At 45.6% G+C, this 24,270-nt stretch overlaps 1 pseudogene; it reads right to left on the minus strand.

Moving 5' to 3' along the window:
- Nucleotides 1–20,960: 20,960 nt before the first annotated feature.
- On the minus strand, nucleotides 20,961–21,133 carry LOC124596706 (annotated as a pseudogene).
- Between the last annotated feature and the right edge of the window lie 3,137 nt (nucleotides 21,134–24,270).

Below are 24,270 nucleotides of genomic sequence, written 5' to 3' on the forward strand. Positions count from 1 at the left end.
CTTCTTTTAAAAAACTGGCAGTCTTATTTAAGTAATTATTTAAAACAAATTTTGTATTGTTTTACAAAGAAGAGTGCCCCATAAAATTTCCGGAAAAATAATCGCTTTCCTTTTTACTACAACTATCACTGAAAACTACATACTCCGCTGATCTAGCAAAATTCTTTCCTGTTATCCTCTGTGCAAGGAGTACACTTCTGGAACTCTTAATTGGATGCGTATTACTCGCAGAAGCGCGTTAACAACTCAATCAGAATAACAGACATTTACCACGAGCGATATACCTGCACACACTGCAAACACAGTTTAGCAGATGATTTCAGCTTTAGAAGAATCGAAATTACTACCGAGGTTTGCTCAAATTCCACTGCATCATCACTGTCGCGTCAGCCGCATTACCTGACTTACATTTCCATTATCACAAAATCTAAGGCATGCCGGCGGTTGCTGCGGATAAATAAATCTGTTTTTGATAGGCGTTCTGCAGAGAGCTATCGCTGGAGTTCTAGGAAAGTCATCCTATTGTGAGAATATTAATATTCTATTTTTCTTGTTTCACACCCCCACCTTTTCATTCATCAGTCCTGATTCCTGAAGCAAAAAATAGAATCATAAAGATCGAAAACTAAGCTGTATACTGAAAATCATTAAAATGTAAATTTAAAGTGAAAATCACGTGTATTATATGCACAATGAAACTAAAAATGCCTTATATATTCAATACGTTTTTTTTTATCCCCATAAACGTCAAAATACGCGAGTATGAATGGAAAAAGTATACACATTTGGAATTAGAAAGTTATAAAATGAATAAGTACTAAGTTGGACCTATGTGCAATGAGTTTTTAAAAACACGCATTTGCATGGATTTCTTGTCTTTAATGATTAGGAAAGTCGTGGTGGTGGTGATTGTGGTGATGGCGTTGGTTGACGTAATAACATCTATTAGCTACAGCCGGGCCGGCCTGAGTAGTCGAGTGGTTCTAGGCGCTACAGTCTGAAGCCGCGCGACGCTACGGTCGCAGGTTCGAATCCTGCCTCGGGCATGGATGTGTGTGAAGTCCTTAGGTTAGTTAGGTTTAAATAGTTCTAAGTTCTAGGGGACTGATGACCACAGCAGTTAAGTCCCATAGTGCTCAGAGCCATTTGAACCATTTTTTTGAAGCTACAGCCGGGACTTAAAAGACAGTTGCTCTGTGCAGTTCGCTTGCTTTTCAGCACGTTCAGAGTTTCAGAGGGCGGGAGACGTACAAACGTGGTTGAATGGGTAGGAATTGATAAACAGTAGCATTAAATAATATAATGTATTGTACACATCTTCGAATACGAGAGCTTGAAGTCTCGGTCGACGTCCGCAGTGACTATATCCGTTACAGTCCATCTGCATAACAAAAGCCGGCCGGAGTGGCCGAGCGGTTATAGGCGCTACAGTCTGGAACCAAGCGACCACTATGGTCGCAGGTTCGAATCCTGCCTCGGGTATGGATGTGTGTAATGTCCTTAGGTTAGTTAGGTTTAAGTAGTTCTAAGTTCTAGGCGACTGATGACCTCAGAAGTTAAGTCGCATAGTGCTCAGAGCCATTTTTTTTGCGTAACAAAACACAAATACTCATGTCAGTGACAATTCACAACATAAACTGTTAATTGTCAGTCACATATGTATTTGTGTATTTTGTTAATGAAAGCAGAGAGCTAGAACTCGTCGGACGTTTGTTTCTTGTTTGGTGAGGTGAGCAAACCGCAGATCAGATTAACATGACGTGTTAAATGCTAATTTTCTGGCACACCGGACAGGCGATTTCATTTCTAGGCAGCTCTCCACAGTTATCTGGGCAAATGATGTACTCTTATCTCTTCTGCACATCGTGTTCAAAATGTGCAACAAGTAACACGAAACACGCCGACTACGGCTCTGTCAGTTCACACAGTGCGTACCATGCAGAGGTTAATGCAGCGTTAGATGCTATTACGGTTTACAGAGGCCGTTGTAGCAGCAGCAGCAGCAGCAGCAGAGAGAGGGATAGAGAGATAAAGAGAAAGAGAGAGAGAGAGAGAGAGAGAGAGAGAGAGAGAGAGAGCTACAGCCATACGGCAAATTACTGCGAGGCAAAATTTATGAAACATAGCTACATTGAGATGATGAAACAGCAAGCAGTAACCTCTGAGACGTGAAAATTACAGTTACTCAGTGTTAATTTCAGAGACAAATCATCCGCCTCCTTAGCCAAGGTCGCTAATGCACCGCGCGCCGGTTCGGATCCCGATAATGGGAAAAAGGCTGCGTCTCCAGTATTTGGTCATCAAGGGGAAGGAAGGTGGAGGTGTAGTATACTAATTGGCAGACTTAGCTCCAAGACCCAGCCTACATGAGAAACCACATCGCAATGTGTCATAGAGGGATGGTGACTCTGGGATGTTAAGCTGGCTGTATTCGACAAAATTAGTCTATGTACCGGCATTGGGTTTTATCCACTCTCTTCTCTCATCATCATACAACACAAACAACGTACCACACTATAGACACAGCCATTAGCGTCTTCTACACTCAACAGATGTTATAACACCAGGTTTCTTCATTGATCAAGAGAGGTGGTAATCATCTCTCGCACTTGAATGTGTAAATCACTTACCTCAAATGAGGCCTGTTGACAAGAGACATACATTGCCTCAAGCAGTTTCGACGTGCCCTTTTATCAGTATTTATTGATGTGTACAACGAGAGCAGAGACAGCGTTTTATTGGCAGAAGAATTATAAGATGCAGTAGGAAGATGCGGCGATGTCTTTTCACGAAATTTCAACTCCAAGTTTTCCTCTGAATATGAAAATACACTACTGGCCATTAAGATTGCTACACCACGAAGATGACGTGCTAAAGACGCGAAATTTATCCGACAGGAAGACGATGTTGTGATGTGCAAATGATTAGCTTTTCAGAGCATTCACTCAAGTTGGCGCCGGTGGCGACACCTACAACGTGCTGACATGAGGAAAGTTTCCAACCGATTTCTCATACACAAACAGCAGCTGACCGGCGTTGCCTGGTGAAACGTTGTTGTCACGCCTCGTGTAAGGAGGAGAAATGCGTACCATCACGTTTCCGACTTTGATAAAGGTCAGATTGTAGCCTATCACGCTTGCGGTTTATCGTATGGCGACATTGCTGCTTGCGTTGGTCGAGATCCAATGACTGTTAGCAGAATATGGAATCGGAGGGTTCAGGAGGGTAATACGGAACGCCGTGTTGGATCCCAACGGCCTCATACCACCAGCAGTCGAGATGATAGGCATCTTATTCGCATAGCTGTAACGGATTGTGCAGCCAAGTCTCGATCCGTGAGTCAACAGATGGGGACGTTTGCAGCAGCATGGACTATCAGCTCGAAGACCATGTCTGCGGTTACCCTTGACGCTGCATCACAGACAGGAGCGCCTGTGATGGTGTACTCAACGACGAACCTGGGTGTACGAGTGGCAAAACGTCATTTTTTCGGATGAATCCAGGTTCTGTTTACAGCATCATGATGGTCGCATCCGTGTTTGGCGACATTGCGGTGAACGCACATTGAAAGCGTGTATTCGTCATCGCCATACTGGCGTATCACCCGGCGTGATGGTGTGGGGTGCCATTGGTTACACGTCTCTGTCACCTCTTGTTCGCACTGACGGCACTTTCAACAGTGGACGTTACATTTCAGATGTGTTACGACCCGCGGCTCTACGCTTCATTCGATCTCTGCGAAACGCTACATTTCAGCAGGTTAATGCATGACCGCATGTTGCAGGTCTACATCTACATCTACATCTACATTGATACTCCGCAAGCCACCCAACGGTGTGTGGCGGAGGGCACTTTACGTGCCACTGTCATTACCTCCCTTTCCTGTTCCAGTCGCGTATGGTTCGCGGGAAGAACGACTGTCTGAAAGCCTCCGTGCGCGCTCTAATCTCTCTAATTTTACATTCGTGATCTCCTCGGGAGGTATAAGTAGGGGGAAGCAATATATTCGATACCTCATCCAGAAACGCACCCTCTCGAAACCTGGACAGCAAGCTACACCGCGATGCAGAGCGCCTCTCTTGCAGAGTCTGCCTGTACGGGCATTTCTTGATTCAGAAAATGTTAGACTGCAGGCCTGGCTAGCACATTCTCCAGATTTAACACCAAGTGAAAACGTCTGGTCAATGGTTGCAAGCAACTAGCTCGTCACAATACGCCAGTCACTACTCTTGATGAATTGTGGTATCGTGTTGAAGCTGCATGGGCAGTTGTACCTGTGCACGCCATCCAAGCTCTGTTTGACTCAATGCCCATACGTATCAAGGCCGTTATTACGGCCAGAGATGGTTGTTCTGGGTACTGATTTCTCAGGATGTATGCACCCAAATTGCGTGAAAATATAATCACATGTCAGTTCTAGTATAATATATTTGTCCAATGAATACCCGTTAATCATCTGAATTGCTTCTTGGTGTAGCAATTTTAATGGCCAGTAGTGTACTTTCGCGAACGGTTACAAATATTCTTTATTCGCTTTATCACTCGGTCTCGTAAACTCCAGCTGGCGCTACAGTGTTTTTTTTTAAATTTTTGTCTAGAAATGCTTCCGCATGCCCACTCCTGTAATTAATGTTAAAATCCACTTCCTGATACGAAGTTTCTCATCATATGAAACTACAGATCTCTCGCCTTCTTGGTTTGGTACTGCTGGAGTAACTGGATTGTAATCCGTTGTGTAATACGTTTCTCGATATACAACACATGCGTTATTCATCAGCACCACAACTCGATTTCTCGCAGATCAATAAAGCACTAGGTTGTGTGCGACTAACTCTCGCCGCTCAGCGCAGAGTAATTTAATAGTAGCATCCGGTATTGTTTATTACTGAGCGTGTAATAGTTCGATCGAGTTTTGAGTTCACACACACATTACATTTAATTTGCTCCTTAAAGGGCACAAACTTTCTGTGCCTAGCCGTCGCTTGCGCGAGGAGAATTTCCAGCATGGTGTTAGGACGCTTGGCTGCAAACAGCCGAGGCGCAAAACAGAGTCAGATGAAACCACACCGCCATGTGAACTGCTGCAAAAAATTCTCTACGGGACAAACAAGCCTTTTGTCAACGCAGTCTGACAGCGTGAATAGAATAGTCTTTTTGCAATTAATCTGAATCCATTCTGTACAATGACTAACGGCCGACTCGGAGCAAATAGGCTCTTTCCAGTATAACACATTACATACAAATAATATCTCAACAGAAAACGTTACTTGCTTCCATTTATTTGACGGGAATTAAATGAGTATTTATTAAAAGAGGTATCTCTGTGTGGGGTCACCGCCAGACACCACACTTGCTAGGTGGTAGCCTTTAAATCGGCCGCGGTCCGTTAGTATACGTCGGACCCGCGTGTCGCCACTATCAGTGATTGCAGACCGAGCGCCGCCACACGGCAGGTCTAGAGACTTCCTAGCACTCGCCCCAGTTGTACAGCCGATTTTGCTAGCGTTGGTTCACTGACAAAATACGCTCTCATTTGCCGAGACGATAGTTAGCATAGCCTTCAGCTACGTCATTTGCTACGACCTAGCAAGGCGCCATTACCAGTTACTATTGATGCTGTAAAACATGTACCGTCAAGAGCGATGCTCACCATTTATGGATTAAAGTTAAGTATTCCACAGCTACGTCCTTTTTTGCTAGTCTAATTTCCTTACCTGTTCCAGACCTCACGCCAGCCTGCGTGAGCGAAAACGCGTGCCTTTCGGCTTCCTCTCAAAAACGGGTTGGCTCTCTTGCCAACCCACAACACTCTGTTCACAAGCGTACTGTGATGGGGAACGTGACAAAAAATTTTCATTGGCAGCTACTCTAAGCCACTGACGCAGGATGTCGGGGATTCAGACGACTACGTAAAATCTCCGATATTCTTCAGTCTGTACATAGGCCAAGCAGTAAAGGAAACCAAAAGAAATAATTGGCGTAGGAGTTAAACGTAAGTGAGAAAAAATAAAAAAAGTTTGAGGTCTGCCAATTACACTGTTACTCTGTGAGAGAATGAAAAGGACCTGGAAATGAATCTGAAAAGAATGGACAGCGTTTTGAAAGCAAGATATAAGATGAACGTCAACAAAACCAAAACAAGAATAATGGAATGTAGTTGAATTAAATCAGGCTCTTTTGAAGGCTATAGATTCGGAAACAAGACACTAAATGTAGAATGTGAGTTTTGCTATTTGGACAGGAAATGACGATGGCCGAAGTAGTGGGGATATAAAATGCAGACTGGCAATTGCAAAAAAAATTGTTTCTGAAGAAGAGAAAGCTGTCAACATCGAATACAGATACAAGTTGTGGAAAGTGTTTTCTGGAGGTATTTGTATGGAGTGTAGCCATGTATGAAAGTGAAAAATGAACGGTAAAAAATTTGCATAAAAAGAGAATAGAAGCTTTTGAAATGTAGTGCTACAGAATAATGCTGAAATATAGAAGTGTAGATCAGAACGTCAGAATACCCATACATTTTATAAAAAGTATTTGTGTAATAACCACTCCACCGTTTTCTATCAAACTTGGTACACATACCCCTTAACATCAGGCAGGCATTGCTGTGGGGTAAGAACCACATACCTATCATAGTTCAAGAGATACTGCGTCATAAAAAATAAGTCTATTCGCAACATATTTTGCAGACAGTATCGACATATGCCGCTGAATATACCTACACGAATATACACTATGTGATCAAAACTATCCGGACATCCCCAAAAACATACGTTTCTCATATTATGTGCATTTTGCTGCCACCTACTGCCAGTTATTCCATATCAGCGACCTCAGTATTCACTAGATATCGTGAGAGAGCAGAATTGGGCGATCCGCGAAACTCATGGACTTCGAACGTGGTCAGGTGATTGGGTGACACTTGTGTCATACGTCTGTACGCGAGATCTCCTAAACATCCCTAGGTCCACTGTTACCGGTGTGAAGTGGAAACGTGAAGGGACACGTACAGCACAAAAGCATACAGGTCGACTTCATCTGTTGACTGACAGAGACCGCCGACGGCTGAAGAGGGTCGCAATGTGTAATAGGCAGATATCTATCCAGACCATCACATAGGAATTCCACTTCAAGTACTATGACAGTTAGGTGGGAGATGAGAAAACTTGGATTTCATGGTCGAGCGACTGCTCATAAGCCACACATCACGCCGGTAAATGCCAAACGACGCCCCGCTTGGTGTAAGGAGCGTAAACACTGGACGACTCAACAGTGGAAAAACGTTGTGTGGAGTGACGAATCACGGTACACAATGTGGCGATCAGATGGCAGGCTGTGGGTATGACGAATGCCCGGTGAACATCATCTGCCAGCGTGTGTAGTGCCAACAGTAATAGGCGGAGGCGATGGTGTTATTGTGCGGTCGTGTTTTTTCATGGAGGGGGCTTGCACCCCTTTTTGTTTTTGCGTGGCACTATCAGAGCACAGGCCTTAATTGATGTTTTAAACACCTTCTTGCTTCCCAGTGTTTAAGAGCAATTCGAGGATGGTGATTGCATCTTTCAACACGATCGAGCACCTGTTCATAATGCACGGCCTGTGGTGGAGTGGTTACGAAACAGCAACGTCCGTGTAAGGGCCTGGACTGTACAGAGGTCTGGCCTGAATCCTACAGAACACCTTTGGGATGTTTCAGAACGCCGACTTCGTGCCAGACCTCACCGAACGACATCGGCACCTCTCCTCAGTGCAGCACTCCGTGAAGAGTGGACTGCCATTCCCCAAGAAACCTTCTAGCACTTGATTGAACGTATGCCTGCGACAGTGAAGCTGACATCAAGGATAAGGCTGGACCAACACCATATTGAATTCCAGCATTACCGATGGAGGGCGCCACGAACTTGTAAGTGATTTTCAGCCAGGTGTCCGGATACTTTTGATCACATAGTGTAGCATTATACGATTCGTAGTTTAAGAGATATGAAGTCATAAACACTGCGAACCGCGAAAAAATGTCGCATCATGCAATGAGTTTTAGTACTAAGACACTCGAGGAAATCCCTAACACCTGGTAGCACTTTCGACAGCTTTCAACTGCGAAGCGCAAACGACTGTTGGTGTAAACAACAGCTGCCTATGTAGCTATGAAGAGGAGTTGGCATAGGAGTTTAGAAAATTGCGTTGTTCACGCGTAAAGCAGCTGCGCCAGGCGTACAAAAACTGTTTCGAGCTTTCAAAAGTGATTTCACGAACATATAGAAATGAATTTTTTTCGATATTACACAACAAATAGAGCTTTTTTTTCGTTTCCAATAGAAATTGAGAAAAAGGAATACCCGGGAGGTGTTGGGTTTGTCAGTTAGTGGCTGAGTGAAACCCAAAAACATAAAACCGAAATGAATATGGAATTATCCCATCTTGCTGATGGTCAACCCGCTTTTGATGAAGTATCCAGTCCTTTTTGGCAAATCACTGTACCCCTAAAGGATGTAAAATGAGAAACTACAAGCAATGAAATTTATTTTAAAATGTTGCGAACAGTCACAGCTTTAACTAGTGAATGAGCCATTCCAGACAGTAGGCCTACTTAAGATTTCTCTTCAGAATCTATGAGCTGAATAACCTCCTTTCATAAATTGATGGGATTTCCTATCGTCTAAGAAGATCGGTTTGTGTGGGAATATTCAGCAAGCACGCATCGTTTACGTCGAAAATAATGGGAATAACATGGCAGGAGCCACACAAACCACAGGGTGCAGTCACCCAAATGAAAAGAAGTGGCTGTTACAAGATTAACGGGATACGTCTACGCCTTCACAAGTTTGTGATGGTTGCTGTAGACCGGTTTCGGTGCACCGTCTTATGGCTCAATGTGCTTCATGTTCACGCAAGAGAGCTGCCTTTGGCGCAGGGTTTTAGTCTCAACTGTTTAATGAAGAGATGGCTGTCGGGGAGTATTTAATGTTTTTCTACGTCACATGGCCTCATTCTGAAGATCATTGAGATGAAGTTATAGTTTCAGTTCGACATTTTTCATATGATTCCTTTTTCTAGGATATAGCTTCGATTCAATCTCTGTGCGGGTGCTAGGCCATGCATGCTAACCTATCCAACGAAGAATAACAGGATATCGACGAGCTGGTCTAAGAAGCGTGTATTTACGGCGGGACAATACGCAGCTCTGGTTCCGTGGTCTCAACAAGGAACCATGAAGGCTGATTTTCCACTGGTGAAAAAGTAAGGCAAAGTAGTGTGAAGGGTCAATGCGTATGGTTTCCGTCTCGAAGGAAATAAAAAACCTTCAGTGTCCAGTACGACAAATGATATGAATCAATTGTGATATTATTTAGAAAGGTATCAACAGTGCTGTGAAATATTATTGCTCATTTTAGTGTGTAATTTCTTACCACTTCGCTATAGATAACATCAGAGGGTACATTACTTGACTTCTATAATCATTTTGTTGCAGTGTCTCTCCACCCTTTCTGCATACTTTTATCACTAGTTACGTTGACATCGTCTGACTTATGCTTGAGGTTACATACGATTTATTCTCTTAACATAAACGTGAAATAGTTTTATCTGGAGTTTCTACTTGTTAAGAGGTTAGTCCAGATGCATACGAAAAGGAACTAAGTGCCATTTCAGAGCACCGCCTTACCTGTATGTAAGTTTTCCACTGGAGTCAATACACTAGTGTTCTAAACGTAAGATTGTGCACTAAATGGCACAAGACTTCCCCCAAATAGGAACTGTGCTATTTATGTTGTAAAAGAGTTGTTCCTGCTGCAAATAAGCACATGGCTCAGAGGTACTGAATATCAGTGGTCACATTATTTATCATTTGTGTTGGCAACTGCACATTGAAAAAAGTGTAGTCTCTTCGTAAATCTTACGATGTGGAGCTACATTGCATCTAGTTCTGAACACTAGATCGATAGAAACAGGTCAGCTCTCATATCTGGATTCAGCTGAACGACGAATTCCAAACGGCTCTGAGCACTATGGGACTTAACATCTGTGGTCATCAGTCCCCTAGAACTTAGAACTACTTAAACCTAACTAACCTATGGACATCACACACATCCACGCCCGAGGCAGGATTCGAACCTGCGACCGTAGTAGTCGCGCGGTTCCGGACTGAGCGCCTGAACCGCTAGGCCATCGCGGCCGGCGACGAATTCCAGCGCGGTGTCGAGGAGACAATACTTTGCGAAGCGTAAAGCTGCCTCTGGACTTTCAGGTCCCCCGGTAAAAACAGTGCGTCGGAGTCTCAGATACGTTGGTATCTATGGCAGACTAAGGGCAGTTTGTTTACTATTCACGACAGTACAGAGGCAACCCATTTATTTTACCGTTGGCAGCAACGAGATTGTCGGCCAATGTGGCCGAGCAGTTCTAGGCGCTTCAGTCTGGAACTGCGCGACTGTTACGGTCGCAGTTTCGAATCTTGCCTCGGGCATGGATGTTTGTGATGATCATAGGTTGGTTAGGTTTAAGTAGTTCTAAGTTCAAGGTGACTAATGACCTCAGATGTTAAGTCCCATAGTGCTGAGCGCGAGCAACCAGATTGTACCATCAACGAAAGAAGGCATGAGCTCTTCACAGAAAAATTCCACTGCTGTTTACAGAATCATTCTCGTACATTCTTCTTTTGGAAGGATATTGGGGCGTGACACAACCGTAGCAATACTTTGGTGGTGGTAGTGGTGGAATCCTGCTGTGGTAAGCTCTTGCACTATATGGACTTATGTGGCTCGAAATCTTCACTGGTGAGTGGAGTACGCTACGTCGCTTTTAGGCATCTGTGGATTAAAAAAATAATTTTATGTAGAGGGAGCACTTGCTCTACCTAGTAACCTCCAATTACTTCAGAAACAAGGTGAAATACAAGCACACACAAAGATTGGACAAAAATACGAAAACGCCGTGAGAAATACATTCTTGTACATAAATGTAGATGCTATCGAAGCCTGCAGGTGGCACTGTTGTAAGTACAGGTTGTCCATAAAGTCCTGGAACACTTTCAGTTATTTATTTCACAAGAACCAAATATTGTACAGATATCAAACATATGTCATTTTGAAGAGAAACCCTGAAAGGTTTTTTTTTTTTTTCATGTATACCGCTACAGAATAGTTCGGCAATTTGCCGATAGTTAGCGCTGGTTGCAAACATGGCGAGTTCAAGTGCGGAGTGAGCTTTCTGTGTATTGGAGTTCGACAAAACAAGCCTGCTACAGCTGTTCAACAGATGTTTAGAACCAAGTACGCTTAGAGGCCACCAACAAGGAAGGCCATTTACCGCTGGCACAACAAATTCGTTACGACGGACGGGTTGCTTGTGCCCGGCAAAGAGAAGCGGAGTTCCCAGTGAGAGTGAAGTGGATATGGAGCGCGTACGAGAGCACTGTCACTGGATATTCGCCGGCCGAAGTGGCCGTGCGGTTAAAGGCGCTGCAGTCTGGAACCGCAAGACCGCTACGGTCGCAGGTTCGAATCCTGCCTCGGGCATGGTTGTTTGTGATGTCCTTAGGTTAGTTAGGTTTAACTAGTTCTAAGTTCTAGGGGACTAATGACCTCAGCAGTCGAGTCCCATAGTGCTCAGAGCCATTTGAACTGGATATTCCTACTTGGAAATGTTGCAGCAATGGCTGAGGCCTCAAATGCAATCGGACTCTCCGTTCATCTTTCAGCAGGATGGGGCTCCACCCCAGTTTCATCGTGCAGTTCGTGGGTACCTGAACACTGAGCTGCCGCATCGATGGATCGGCTGTGCTACAGGAGGGGACAGCTGTTTTATGAAACGACCCCCCCCCCCCCCCCCACCAATCAACCACATCACCAAAGCTCACTCAGTGTGACTTTTTCTGTGGGGATACATTAAAGATCTGTTCTATGTACCGCCTCTACCAAGTCATGTAGTAGAGCTCCGGAAGAGAATACGGGAAGCAAATGCCACAGTCGACGACGCCATGCTGGGACGGGTTTGGCAAGAATTCGATTACCGTATTGAAGTCTGCCGGGTCACTCATGGTTCGCATATCGAATGTTTGTAAAGAAAACTTTTAGAGTTTCTCTTCAAAATGGAATATTTATGACATCTGTACAACGTTTAGTTCTTGTGCAATAAAGAACTGAAAGTGTTCCCAGAATTTATGTACACTCTGTATTTGACCGTGAATGGCAGTTCTGCCATGTCCGCAATACGGTGTGTCAGTCATGGTCATAAAAGTGTTCTGTTAGAAAACATTATGTCGGAGCTAAGTGACCTCGAATGTGGGCAAGTGCAGCTTTTGTGTTCCCTCACATTCCTGTCTCGTTGCAGAGCCGTCGGCGTTATACCGAAGTTTCTGAAGATAAAGCGACTGTTCTATTCGGGAAAGGCACAACGCATTTTCAAACGGACTGAGGAGGCCTTACTACGAGAGCGCATTCAGCAGACCCGACGGGACTTGGCAAGCATAAACTGTAAGTTAATGTCTCTCCATATTACGATCAGTAATAAACTGTGCAGCGGTGACTGGGATAAAATTGATACACTACTGCATGATACCATGGGGAAGCGTATGTTGACGACGTCTAGTAGACAGAAGAAGAAGTTTGATAATTTGCTACCTAATCAGACTGTTCGGCATTTAGACGTTTCCCGGACCGTTATCAATTTGTCCAAAGGGAGGAAATTTTGCTGTTAGTCCGCGTTTTGTGCCCACGGAAGAAATTATAGTCAATGTAGAAGCAGGAATCCGCAGTGTAGATTCTGTAACAGCTGAAGAAATCCGTATAGAAACAGTGAGAATATTAGCCAATGCAAAACCGCCGAAAAGTAATATAACTGTGGGTGAGAGAAGCGCTTTAAAACTCCTGAATGACGACGATAGTATTTTGGTTCTCCCAGCTGACAAAGGAAGCGCAACTGTGGTTATGGATGTGGCCGACTATCAGAGAAAAATTACGGATCTACTGGATCCGCAAGGATATAGGAAGCTGAATAAGGACCCCACTAACAACGTTCTCAGAACTGTGTCGCGGTTAATAAAAAAGTCCTCCATTGAAGAGAGTGTACAGAAAGGTCTCTGCAGTTCGGTTGCGCTACCACCGAGGCTTTATGGATTGCCCAAAATTCATAAAGAAAATGTTCCGTTAAGACCGATACTAAGTGCCATTGGTTCGCCCACCTACTCGTTAGCCAAGTTTTTGACTACGCTGTTAAAACCACATGTGGGCCGTTCGGACTCGTATATAAAGAATTCGACACATTTCATCAGCAGATTGAATGGCATAGCGGTCCAGCCGGAGGGCATATTGGTCAGCTTCGATGTGGTATCGCTGTTTACCATGGTTCCACTTAATGATGTATTGGAACAGCTGGATCGAATTTTTCCTGCCGATATTTTAGAGCTGTTTAAGTGTTGTTTGACGACCACATACTTCAAGTGGAATGAACAGTTTTATGAGCAAACGGATGGCGTGGCTATGGGAAGCCCCCTAAGTCCCGTAATTGCAAACTTCTTTATGGAGAAATTCGAAGAACAGGCCTTAGGCACTGCCAGCAAGAAACCAAATGTATGGTTCCGATACGTGGATGACACGTTTGTGTTGTGGAGACATGGTAGGGAGGAACTAAGCCGGTTCCACGAACATCTGAACAGTATAAACTCAAGAATTCAGTTTACTATGGAGGAGGAGGTAGACGGCAAACTACATTTCCTCGATGTGCTTGTGTTTAGAAACGAAAATGGTAGTTTGGGCCACTCAGTGTACCGCAAACCCACGCACACGGACCGTTATTTGCACCCGGATTCGAACCACCACCCACAACAGAAGCGGGGTGTTATCAAGACGTTAGCGGACAGAGCTAGAAATATTTGTGAACCTGAGTTGCTCGACGCTGAGATGGAACATCTCCACAATGCACTAACGAAGAACGGATATTCGTCCGCCGAAATAAAACGTGCGTTGAGGCAGCCACGCAGAAATCATACTGACGTACAGGCTACTGCAAAATCTAAGGTTTTCCTGCAGTTTGTTAGAAATGTAACGGAAAGAATAGGGAGGATCTTGACGAAGCGGAATATTACCGTAATTTACAAGCCCACCAGGAAGATACAGGAATACCTTAGGCCTGCCATGAACGCTCGCAAACCATTGGAAAAAATCTGGAGTGTATAGGATCCCATGCAGCTGTGGTGATGTTTATGTGGGTACCACCAAAAGAACTGTTTCTAACCGTTTGGAAGAGCACAAGGGAAATTGTAGAAGAGGAGAAACGGAACGATCAGCTGTTGCGGAGCATGCTTTCCAGCCAGGGAACCACAATATTCGTTTCGAGGAGACGCAAGTACTAGCGGCCACGAGCGGATACTACGAAAGGCTCTACAGGGAGGCAATCGAAATCGCTAAACACACAAATAATTTCAACCGAAAGGAGGAGGGCGTCAAATTAAACGGTATATGGATGCCGGTGTTAAAGAAGATGTGTACCACTCGTCCACTACTGGGTGATGGCAACGGCGATCGACGGCGACGGACAGCGGCCAATTGCACTGACGTTTTCAAAACACGTGACGTCACGCCGCGGCGCGGGGGCGCGCGGACACGGAATTTAGCGGCAGTCCGTAGCGAGCCAGTGTGTGTGTTGGACCTTCCACCAAGCTACGGATCCCCTTGAAGATGTCTCCCGCAGTCGGAGACGAAACGTTGGGAATCACCTCAGAATTCATCAACCGACCACGGCATAACAGCTCGGATAATTATAATGGACAAGTTGTTGTTGCACATATGATGGGTGCTCCTGGAATCAAAGTAGTCGAAGTGTTTGGTATTCCACGAAGCACTATGTTGAAGATTTGTACGGCTTACAGGGAATATGGAAAATGATCATACACTAAGTCACACCACCGACGAGACTGTGTGTTGATCGATCGTGACGGACGGCCATTGAAGAGGGCTGTGGCGGGAAATAAGTGGTAGAATGCTGGAAAAGTCACTGCAGAGCTAATTGTCGTACTCGTGAAGCCTATCAGCACCAAAACAACACGAAGCGTGCTCCAGTGTCAGGAAACCACAGTGATGCAAATACCCGTAACACGAAGCCATAAAATCTGGACTATGGATCAGTGGGAGAAAGTCATTCGGTCGGACGAGTCTTGTGTCACACCGTTTCCTGCTTCTGGCTGAGTTTACGCCCCACGATTGAAACATCGCGGAAGTTCAATGAGCCGGCCGGAGTGACCGTGCGGTTCTAGGCGCTACAGTCTGGAACCGAGCGACCGCTACGGTCGCAGGTTCGAATCCTGCCTCGGGCGTGGATGTGTGTGATGTCCTTGTCAGTAATGCGATCTTGCAGAGCTACCAAGGAGCCTATGGAATACAACGATATGACTATCCAAAACGTCACCGAACTTCAAAAATGGCTGTGAGCACTATGGGACTTAAATTCTGAGGTCATCAGTCCCCTAGAACTTAGAACTACTTAAACCTAACTAACCTAAGGACATCACACACATCCATGCCCGAGGCAGGATTCGAACCTCCGACCGTAGTGGTCGTGCGGTTCCAGACTGAAGCGCCTAGAACCGCTCGGCCACTATGGCTGGCTTTCCGGGAAGAGTCGGACAGTATATTACTTCCTTCCAAATAAGTCTCACGAAATGCCCACGACGAGAAAATTCGAGAAACTAGAGCCAATAGAGATGGTTACTCTCATTCATTCCTCACACGCGCCATTCGGAAATGTAATAGGGAAAGGGGGGTGGGGTACTCTCCGCCACACGGTGTCAGAAGGCTTGCAGAGTACCTACGTTTGCTTCCACCGTTTTGCTATAGATGTTAATACGACGAGTGGTGGTAAAGATGGCAGGTCGTGAGTGTCGTATAGTAAGCTTAGACATTTATAAAGCTGATGCCACTAAAATATAAACTTATTCTCGATTGATTATGACAGCTTACGAGCCCAATTCTCGTCATTTGCGGTAACTTTTAATTTTCTCTTTTAACATGACAAAATCTGTGGCTGAGGTACATAAAATGCTGGTAACCCTTATGGTGGTGCACCAATTAGCGAAGAAACATGCAGAGAGTAGTTTCAGCGCTTGAGTGGTGATTTTGACGTCCAAGATCGCCGTGGATGGAAGAGATAAGATTTTCGAACCGACGGAAACAATAGCAGGAGATCATTATCGAAAGCAGCTGATGCGTGTGATCCCAGCACTGAAAGACAAATGGCCACAGTACTGCCACAGACATGAAAGGGTGGCTTTGCAGCATGACAGTGATCGATCCTATGTCGCAAAACCCGTCAAAACGTTTAGAAACGCAGAAGTGGGAAGTCCTACCCCACACACCGTATTCTTCAAACATTTTCCTCTCTGACTACCAACTTTTTTCGCTCAATGGCACACGGCCTTGTTGACCATCACTTCCAGTCATATGGATAAGTGTAAAAATTGGATCGAGTGATAGGTCTCTTCAAAAGACGTCGAGTTCTTCCGCTGCGGGATTCGTATACTTTCCGAAACATGGGAGAAAGTAGTTTCCGAAAGATGGGAGAAGGTAATGGCCAGCGATGGCAAACACTTTGAATCAAATGCTTTTTGTTTTTCAGAGTAAATCCTCGAAATTCGAGAAAAAACAGCTGAAGCACAGTTGTAGAACTAACAGATGTAGGTGAAAATACTATGCCTCTCGGCTGCATCCAAATGACGATCATTACTTTTCCATGTCAGTGCCTGCTGAGTCTCCATGGTGGAACCAGTTCGGGTAAAAGCTTCCACCGCCGCAGTTAGCATCTGCACGCACAGACCACCGCTCCAGAGCATACTAATTGCCTCATTCGCTCCTATTCAGCGACGCACGCATGCTCAGCATTCAACGCGCATTTGGTCGGGATTGCCAACTACAATTGATAGATACGGTGCGACCCACCCTTATAACTGTTTTATCGCTGTGAATTTTTATGTGGCTACCTTCGCATTTATAACTCCGTAAGTTACGTGTTTCTCGCTTTGCTGTATGTCAAATATGTCGTTAATTAGCTATTATCGTTATGTAAAGACCATAACAACCTTGGATAACTGTTCCTCCGTTTCCTTGCCGCATCGTATTTGTTTGTATACTCACGCTCGAGTGTGCAAACGAATCTGATGCAACAGGAACACCGCGAAACAGTTACCTAAGAACGTTGCCATGGAAAGCCATGTTTTCGTACCACAAAATTCTATTTAAAAATATCTTCTCGTTTCTTTATTCTGTTATACGTTTGGTAAATAGTGTACCTCACACTAGTTCACCTTGTAGTCACGTCTGAAATTGTCTCTTAAATTTCTGCCGTAGCATTCTGTGTCACAACGGGTGTTCAGGAATACATTGTAGCTCTTAGGAAGAGGGGTACCAAGTATTTCCGGAGCTATTCAAGGTTCATTTGGGAAGCAGTTACTTTACACAGCGCAGTGAAAAACTTCAGTAAACTCTTCATGTATCAGTGTTCGTTCATTACGTGTCATTCCGTGCGCCACGTACAAGCTTGTAAGCATTACTGTGACGTGGAGAAACTAGCACAGTATAGTTAATTGTGGCTGGTCGCATGAAACTAGTTAGAGGACTGATAAATAATAATACAGTAGTGTATGATTGCAAAAGTTTGGAGGGAATTTGGAGGGAAAGCTAGTGACACGACTAACCTGCTTGCACTTTTCGAATTAGTGCTTTCAGAAACACCGCCATGTTACACGTTACAATTCTGAGCCATCTAGCGACAGCCAGCTGCAAGTATGTAGACATGAAGGATTTTGTTGATGTTGTGGTCTTCAGTTCTGAGACTGGTTTGATGCAGCTCTCCATGCTATTCTATCCTGGGCAAGCTTCTACATCTCCCCGTACCTACTGCAACCTACATCCTTCTCAATCTGTTTGTGTATTCATCTCTTGGTCTCCCTCTACGATTTTTACCCTCCACGCTGCCTTTCAATACTAAACTGGTGATCCCTTGATGCCTCAGAATACGCCCTACCAACCGATCCCTTCTTCTAGTCACGTTGTGCCACAAATTTCTCTTCTCTCCAATTCTATTCAATACCTCCTCATTAATTATGTGATCCACCCTAATCTTCAGCATTCTTCTGTAGCACCACATTTCGAAAGCTTCTGTTCTCTTCTTGTCTAAACTATTTATCGTCCATGTTTCACTTCCATACATGGCTACACTCCATACAAATACTTTCAGAAACGACTTCCTGACACTTAAATCTATACTCGATGTTAACAACTTTCTCTTTTTCACAATCGCTTTCCTTGCCATTGCCGTTCTACATTTTATACCCTCTCTACTTCGACCATCATCAGTTATTTTGCTCCCCAAATAGCAAAACTCATTGAAGGATAAAGATGTAAAATGTGAATAACATTTGTTTTATTGAAGAAGCTTTAACAGTTTTCACATAAAAAATTAAGAGGAAATTTTTGCAGCATGCTCTCATATAGTGGTGTTCACAGCACATCCACATTTCACGTGGCAGTATAAAGGGGCCTAAAGATGGCATAATGCAACAGCGCAATCGAATAAAAATAAAGTAAGTCGTATAAACACAGCTGAAGGTATCATCACAACTACGTAGAAAGGAGGACTGGGGTGTGAACGAAGAAATAGAATATGCTCCATCTTACATATCTTTTGACAGCCGACCAAGCAGATGTCGTGACAAGCTTTTTTTCAAATGGTTCAAATGGCTCTGAGCACTATGACCTTAACATCTATGGTCATCAGTCCCCTAGAACTGAGAACTACTTAAACCTAACCAACCTAAGGACATCACACAACACCCAGTCATCGCGAGGCAGAGAAAATCCCTGTACCCGCCGGGCGTGGGAAGCGAGAACGCTACCGCACGACCACGAGCTGCGGACAGTTTTTTTTTTTTTTTTTCTTCAGAAGAGTCTTTTCGTCAAATGACCAAATAATGTTGAGATACTAAACGGACTTACCTCGGGTTTCTTCGCGCTTTCAGGCTGTGCGCTTTGCACTCTACCGGAGCAAAGCGGGGTGGCATTTCGCCGCGCTGTTACGCACTCTTTGCGTGGTACGTGTTAAAAGATACGGAAGCTCTCTGGATTGTGGTGACGTGATTTCCCTGGGCACTGTCGAGTAATGCGGCCAGCTGGGGCGAGGCTGTGCGTCCCCGAAGCAGCACGCTCCTTCACGAAACCCTTTCTCCGTCATTGCTTCTTGGCCCACATCTCCAAGAGCAGCAATTTCTAGAAACTACGGCGCAGCTCCGTAAAGTATTCTAATTTGGGTCTGAGCACTATGGGACTTAACATCTGAGGTCATCAGTCCCCTAGAACTTAGAACTACTTAAACCTAACTAACTTAAGAACATTACACAAATCCATGCCCGAGGCAGGATTCGAACCTGCGACCGTAGCGGTCGCGCGGTACCAGACTGATGCGCCTAGAACCGCTCGTCCACTCCGGCCGGCTTTTGTTATGCACATATTCTAATTTCTGACTGATACTATGTCGACATCAGCTAACATTACGTGGACACTTGAACTTGGCTATTCAAGGACAGTCGTGTTTTGAACAATTATTGCGCAAGCAAACGGTAGAGGTCTGGGCTGAACTCCCTTTTTCACAGCACTCCCAGTCTCAGCAAGCAATTGCACAGTAACCCATGCCGAATCCTTTGTGCACACGGCTTTGCTTTGGATTGTTTATTGCACGTTGTCTTCTTTTTTATTATAGAATGAGTGAAGACACAAAACGTGGTCCATCGAAGTGTTCGAGTACAAGTCCGGAACTATATGATGATCTCAGTGGCAACGAGTCAGTTTTGCTATGGCAGAAGCACAGAACACGGCACTACAAAGCCAGCCCTGGGAGAAGTAGGCGTGATATTCTCCCGCATCTCTCGTCCCCCTTGAGCAGTCTAATGGTTCAAATGGCTCTGAGCACTATGGGACTCAACTGCCGAGGTCATTAGTCCCCTAGAACGTAGAACTAGTTAAACCTAACTAACCTAAGGACATCACAAACATCCATGCCCGAGGCAGGATTCGAACCTGCGACCGTAGCGGTCTTGCGGTTCCAGACTGCAGCGCCTTTAGCCGCACGGCCACTTCGCCCGGCTGAGCAGTCTAAGTTCTGGTTTGTTTATACTGGCGACCACCTAACACGTCTGCATTGTATGGGCATTCACATTTTATTCTCACTTTTTTTTTGTTTTGTTGAAAAGAATGCAGCTAGGAGACCTGATTTCCTCATTTCCCACAAGGTGGACAGCGCAGAAATAATATCTACATGCACAGTATGTTTTAGTAGACACAGTAAATATCTTAGGAGATGCTATTACCCTATGTGATCAAAGCTATCTGGACACGTGACTGAAAATGGCTTACAAGTTCGTGGCGCCATCCATCAGAAATTCTAGAATTCAATATGGTGTTGGCCCACCCTTAGCCTTCATGACAGCTTCCGCTCTCGCAGGCATACTGGTGCTGGAAGGTCTCTTGGGGAATGGCAACACATTCTTGACTGAGTGCTGAACTGAGGAGAGGTGTCGATGTCGGTCGGCGAGGCCTGACACGAAGTCGGCGTTCCAAAACATCCCAAAGGTGTTCTGTAGGATTCATGGCACAAATCTGTGCAGGCCAGTCCATTACAGGGATGTTATTGTGCAGCCACTCCACCACAGGCCGTGCATTATGAACAGGTGCTCGATCGTGTTGAAAGATGCAATCGACATCCCCGAATTGCTCTTCAACAGTGGGAAGCAAGAAGGTGCGTAAAACATCGATGTAGGCATGTGCTGCGATAGTACCACGCTAAACAATGACGAGTGCAAGCCCTCTCCATAAAAAACATGACCACACCATAACACCGCCGCCTCCGAATTTTACTGTTGGCACTACACACGATGGCAGATGTCGTTCACCGGGCATTTTCTTTTTATATATATATTACTGCAATGTCGGGCCAACCCGCGACAGAGGTGGAGCAAGCCCCTAGCACTCCGTCATGAGCCAAAAATGAGTTTAATATTCTGGTCCTGCGATGCAGGACGTATCAGATATTAAGCTGATAAGAACAGATACTACTTTTTTTTGGGGGGGGGGCCTCCTTCCTCCCCTATAGCCCTACCTTTTCCTCTCCAAAAATGCCGCCATCCTCTAGTGTCGACGCAGCACGTACAGCAGGGTGCTGTTAGTAGCAAGACTTATTGCCATAAAACTAAAATAAAAGCGGAGGCATACTCTGCTATGCCTCAGGGGGCGACGACACACTACTCAGAAAAACACCTCTCTCTGCAGGTGTGAAGCAAGTGATGAGTTTAGAAACTAAAAAGGAAGAAATAAATAAAGACAGAAATGAAGGCAAAATAAAAAAAAAAAAAACAGGGACGGCAGCACACACAAATGAAAACGAAACTGGCGAGATAATCCGATCGCCCGTAGAATTAACGAAGTAATAATCCTCTAAGATAGATTACGTGTTTTCCAATTTCCCAATAATTTTCCATACTAGGTTCACACAATTCCCATGTTACCAATTGCCATATCATCAGTATCATAGAACAGTCTACTCTAGTGATGCCCAGAAGGCCAATGTCAAATCTTGGGTATAGGCAAGTCAAGGGTAGTTTGAGAGTCCGAGTGACAAGTATCCAGGGGTAAACTCAGGCAATTCCTGGATGAGGTGCCTTAGTCAACCCGGAATACCTTTTGATAACCATGAACCATTGCGACTTTCAGAAATCTTGCAAAGGTAATGGTATATTTCTGGTCAGATTCCGCCAGGCGATCCTGGCTCCACAGGTAGTCCATGAAAGAGACAGCATCGGTGAGGGAAAGGTCATAGATCGTGAAAATGGTGTGGCCCAAGAGCCACACCATTGCGTTACGTCGTGTTCGGGGGTTGGTCTGAATATCAGGGATAAGGAACCAGTCGATTGACACATTGTCTGGTGTCGCCCCACCGATCAGCGCTAATAGCACACGTGCAAGGTCCCACACTTCTGTGACGTGAGGGCATAAGAAACGATGCTCTCTGGTGTCTACGTCACCACATCGACCGGAAGTAGCCGAGGGCCGTAGGCGGATGGCCACCAGGCGATGATTAGTGGGTATTAGATTGTTTACGACACGATACCATAGCGCTGAAACTTCCGTGGGAAGGGCTGGGTTGTTGATATTAGCCCAAGCTTGGTGCCAGATGACCGACGGTCGTCTGTCCTCTAATTTATGTGGTGTGGGCTGGTCTCGAAGTGCCTGGTAAAGGCGCTTCGACGTGCGTGCCTTGTCAGTGGCCACTGTTAGGACGTAACTTTGATTGAGGCAATAGTCCTTGACTGTCGTCATCCGGAACGGAATATGTGTCAAACGTACTGGTGCACGCGCCGATTGTGGGCGATAACGGTCGAAAAGAACCGCTGTTGTCCCACCTGGGTCAGTTTCACGCAAAGTGGCGATACGATGAATCAGGAGGGCTGCACATTTGCAGGGAAAGTCAATGAGTCCAAGGCCACCATCGACCTTTGGCAGTGTACAAGTCTGTGCATCGACTTTGAACAGTGCATGCCGCCACAAGAGCCAATATACTGATTGTGAGATGGCTCTGCCAGTTTGTTTCGGTAGCGTAAGGAGTTGTGCTACATACCATGCCCGTGATAGAATGTAAGTATTAATCAGTTGGATTCGTTGATGGAGGTCGAGTCGTCGATCAGCGTGACTCACGCAAAGTCCTCTGATGCGCGTGAGAAGCCGCCTCCACGTGAGTGTTAACATGCGCTGCGGACAGGCAGTCACCTCAAGGCCCAGGATACGTTGTTCCCCCACAACTCGGTACCATGGGCGTTCGATGGTCAATGATCGTGGTCCTAGCGGGATCAGCACTGTTTCGTTGGAATTTAACATGGCACCGGATGCTCGTTCATAAACGTTGAGAACTCGGCGAACTGAATCGATGTCCCTAGCGTTTGCGACGAACACACCGACATCAGCCGCGTATGCCACACTGCGGAAGGTGACGCCTGGGAGAGCGACACCATCGACCATCCGTCCGATGTCACGCAGCATGGGGTCTAGCGCTAAAGCGAACAAATACATTGACAAGGGACACCCTTGTCGAACTGATCGTCTGATGGGAATTGGTCGTGATCGGCAGCCGTTCACAACGATTGTGGAATTTGCTCCATCCAAGAAGTGCCTGATGATTCTTATGAAGCGCTCCCCAAAACCCATCCGCGACATAACGGCCAGCAGGTAAGTGTGGGAGACCCTGTCAAAGGCACCGGCGAAATCTAGGGAGAGAACTGCAGCCGCGGTTCGAGTGTCGGCGGTGAGTAAGACAGCATCACGGTATATAGAAGCGGCGGTGAAGATGGTTCGATTCGAAACGCCACATGATTGAGTGGGGCAAAGTACCTTATTCATTACCTGTTTAAGACGAGAGGCCACGCTTCGTGCCACCAACTTATAATCAGTGTTAAGAACGTGGTAGCACGCAGGTCCTTAGCTCGACAGTGACCTGTGACCTTTGCAATAAGGGCAATACGTCCAGCTAGAAATTCGGCGGGTAGTTCGCAACCAGCAAAAATCTCCTCGCACATTTTGCAGAAACGGTCTCCTAACAGGTCCCGAAATTGTTGGTAGAATTCATAAGGGAGACCGTCGGGGCCAGGTGATTTTTGTCCCGGACAGGCACGGAGGACAGCTGTGAGGTCAGCGAGTGTGAGTGGCTCGGTTAAACAGTCACGGTCTCGATGATCCAATGAAGTTGGGACCCCACCGATAAGTGCTCGTCTGTGGCAGCACCGATAAGTGCGACGTCTACCGCAACATCCTGGAAGAGGTGCATATAATGGTCTGTTAGGTGTTTGAGAACTTCACGATGGTCTGTGAGGCGCGTACCATCGTCTGTTTTAAGGCGTAGAATGGTGTTCTTCTTTGCGTGATTCCTTTCAGAGGCAAGGTGATAGCTGGATGGCCTCTCGCCCTCAATCAGGGATGTGGAACGGCACCTCACCACCATCCCCTCGGCCTTCTCCCGAGAGAAGCGAAGGATTGTCGCTTTAATTTTGTTGAGGCGCATGCGTAGCTGGTCATACCTGTCAGCAGGAAGGGCTAGTGCATCGTTTAGACATTGTTGATAGAAGTCTAATGTGCTACGCTTCCAGTGTGCGACTTCGCGACTATGTTGCTGGATAACATGTCGCAGCCGCGGCTTCGCACAGCGGAGCCACCAAACTACAGTGGTAGGGTACTTCGAAGCAGTAGC

This window comes from Schistocerca americana, chromosome 2, assembly GCF_021461395.2.
Source record: "Schistocerca americana isolate TAMUIC-IGC-003095 chromosome 2, iqSchAmer2.1, whole genome shotgun sequence".
Taxonomy (NCBI): domain Eukaryota; kingdom Metazoa; phylum Arthropoda; class Insecta; order Orthoptera; family Acrididae; genus Schistocerca; species Schistocerca americana.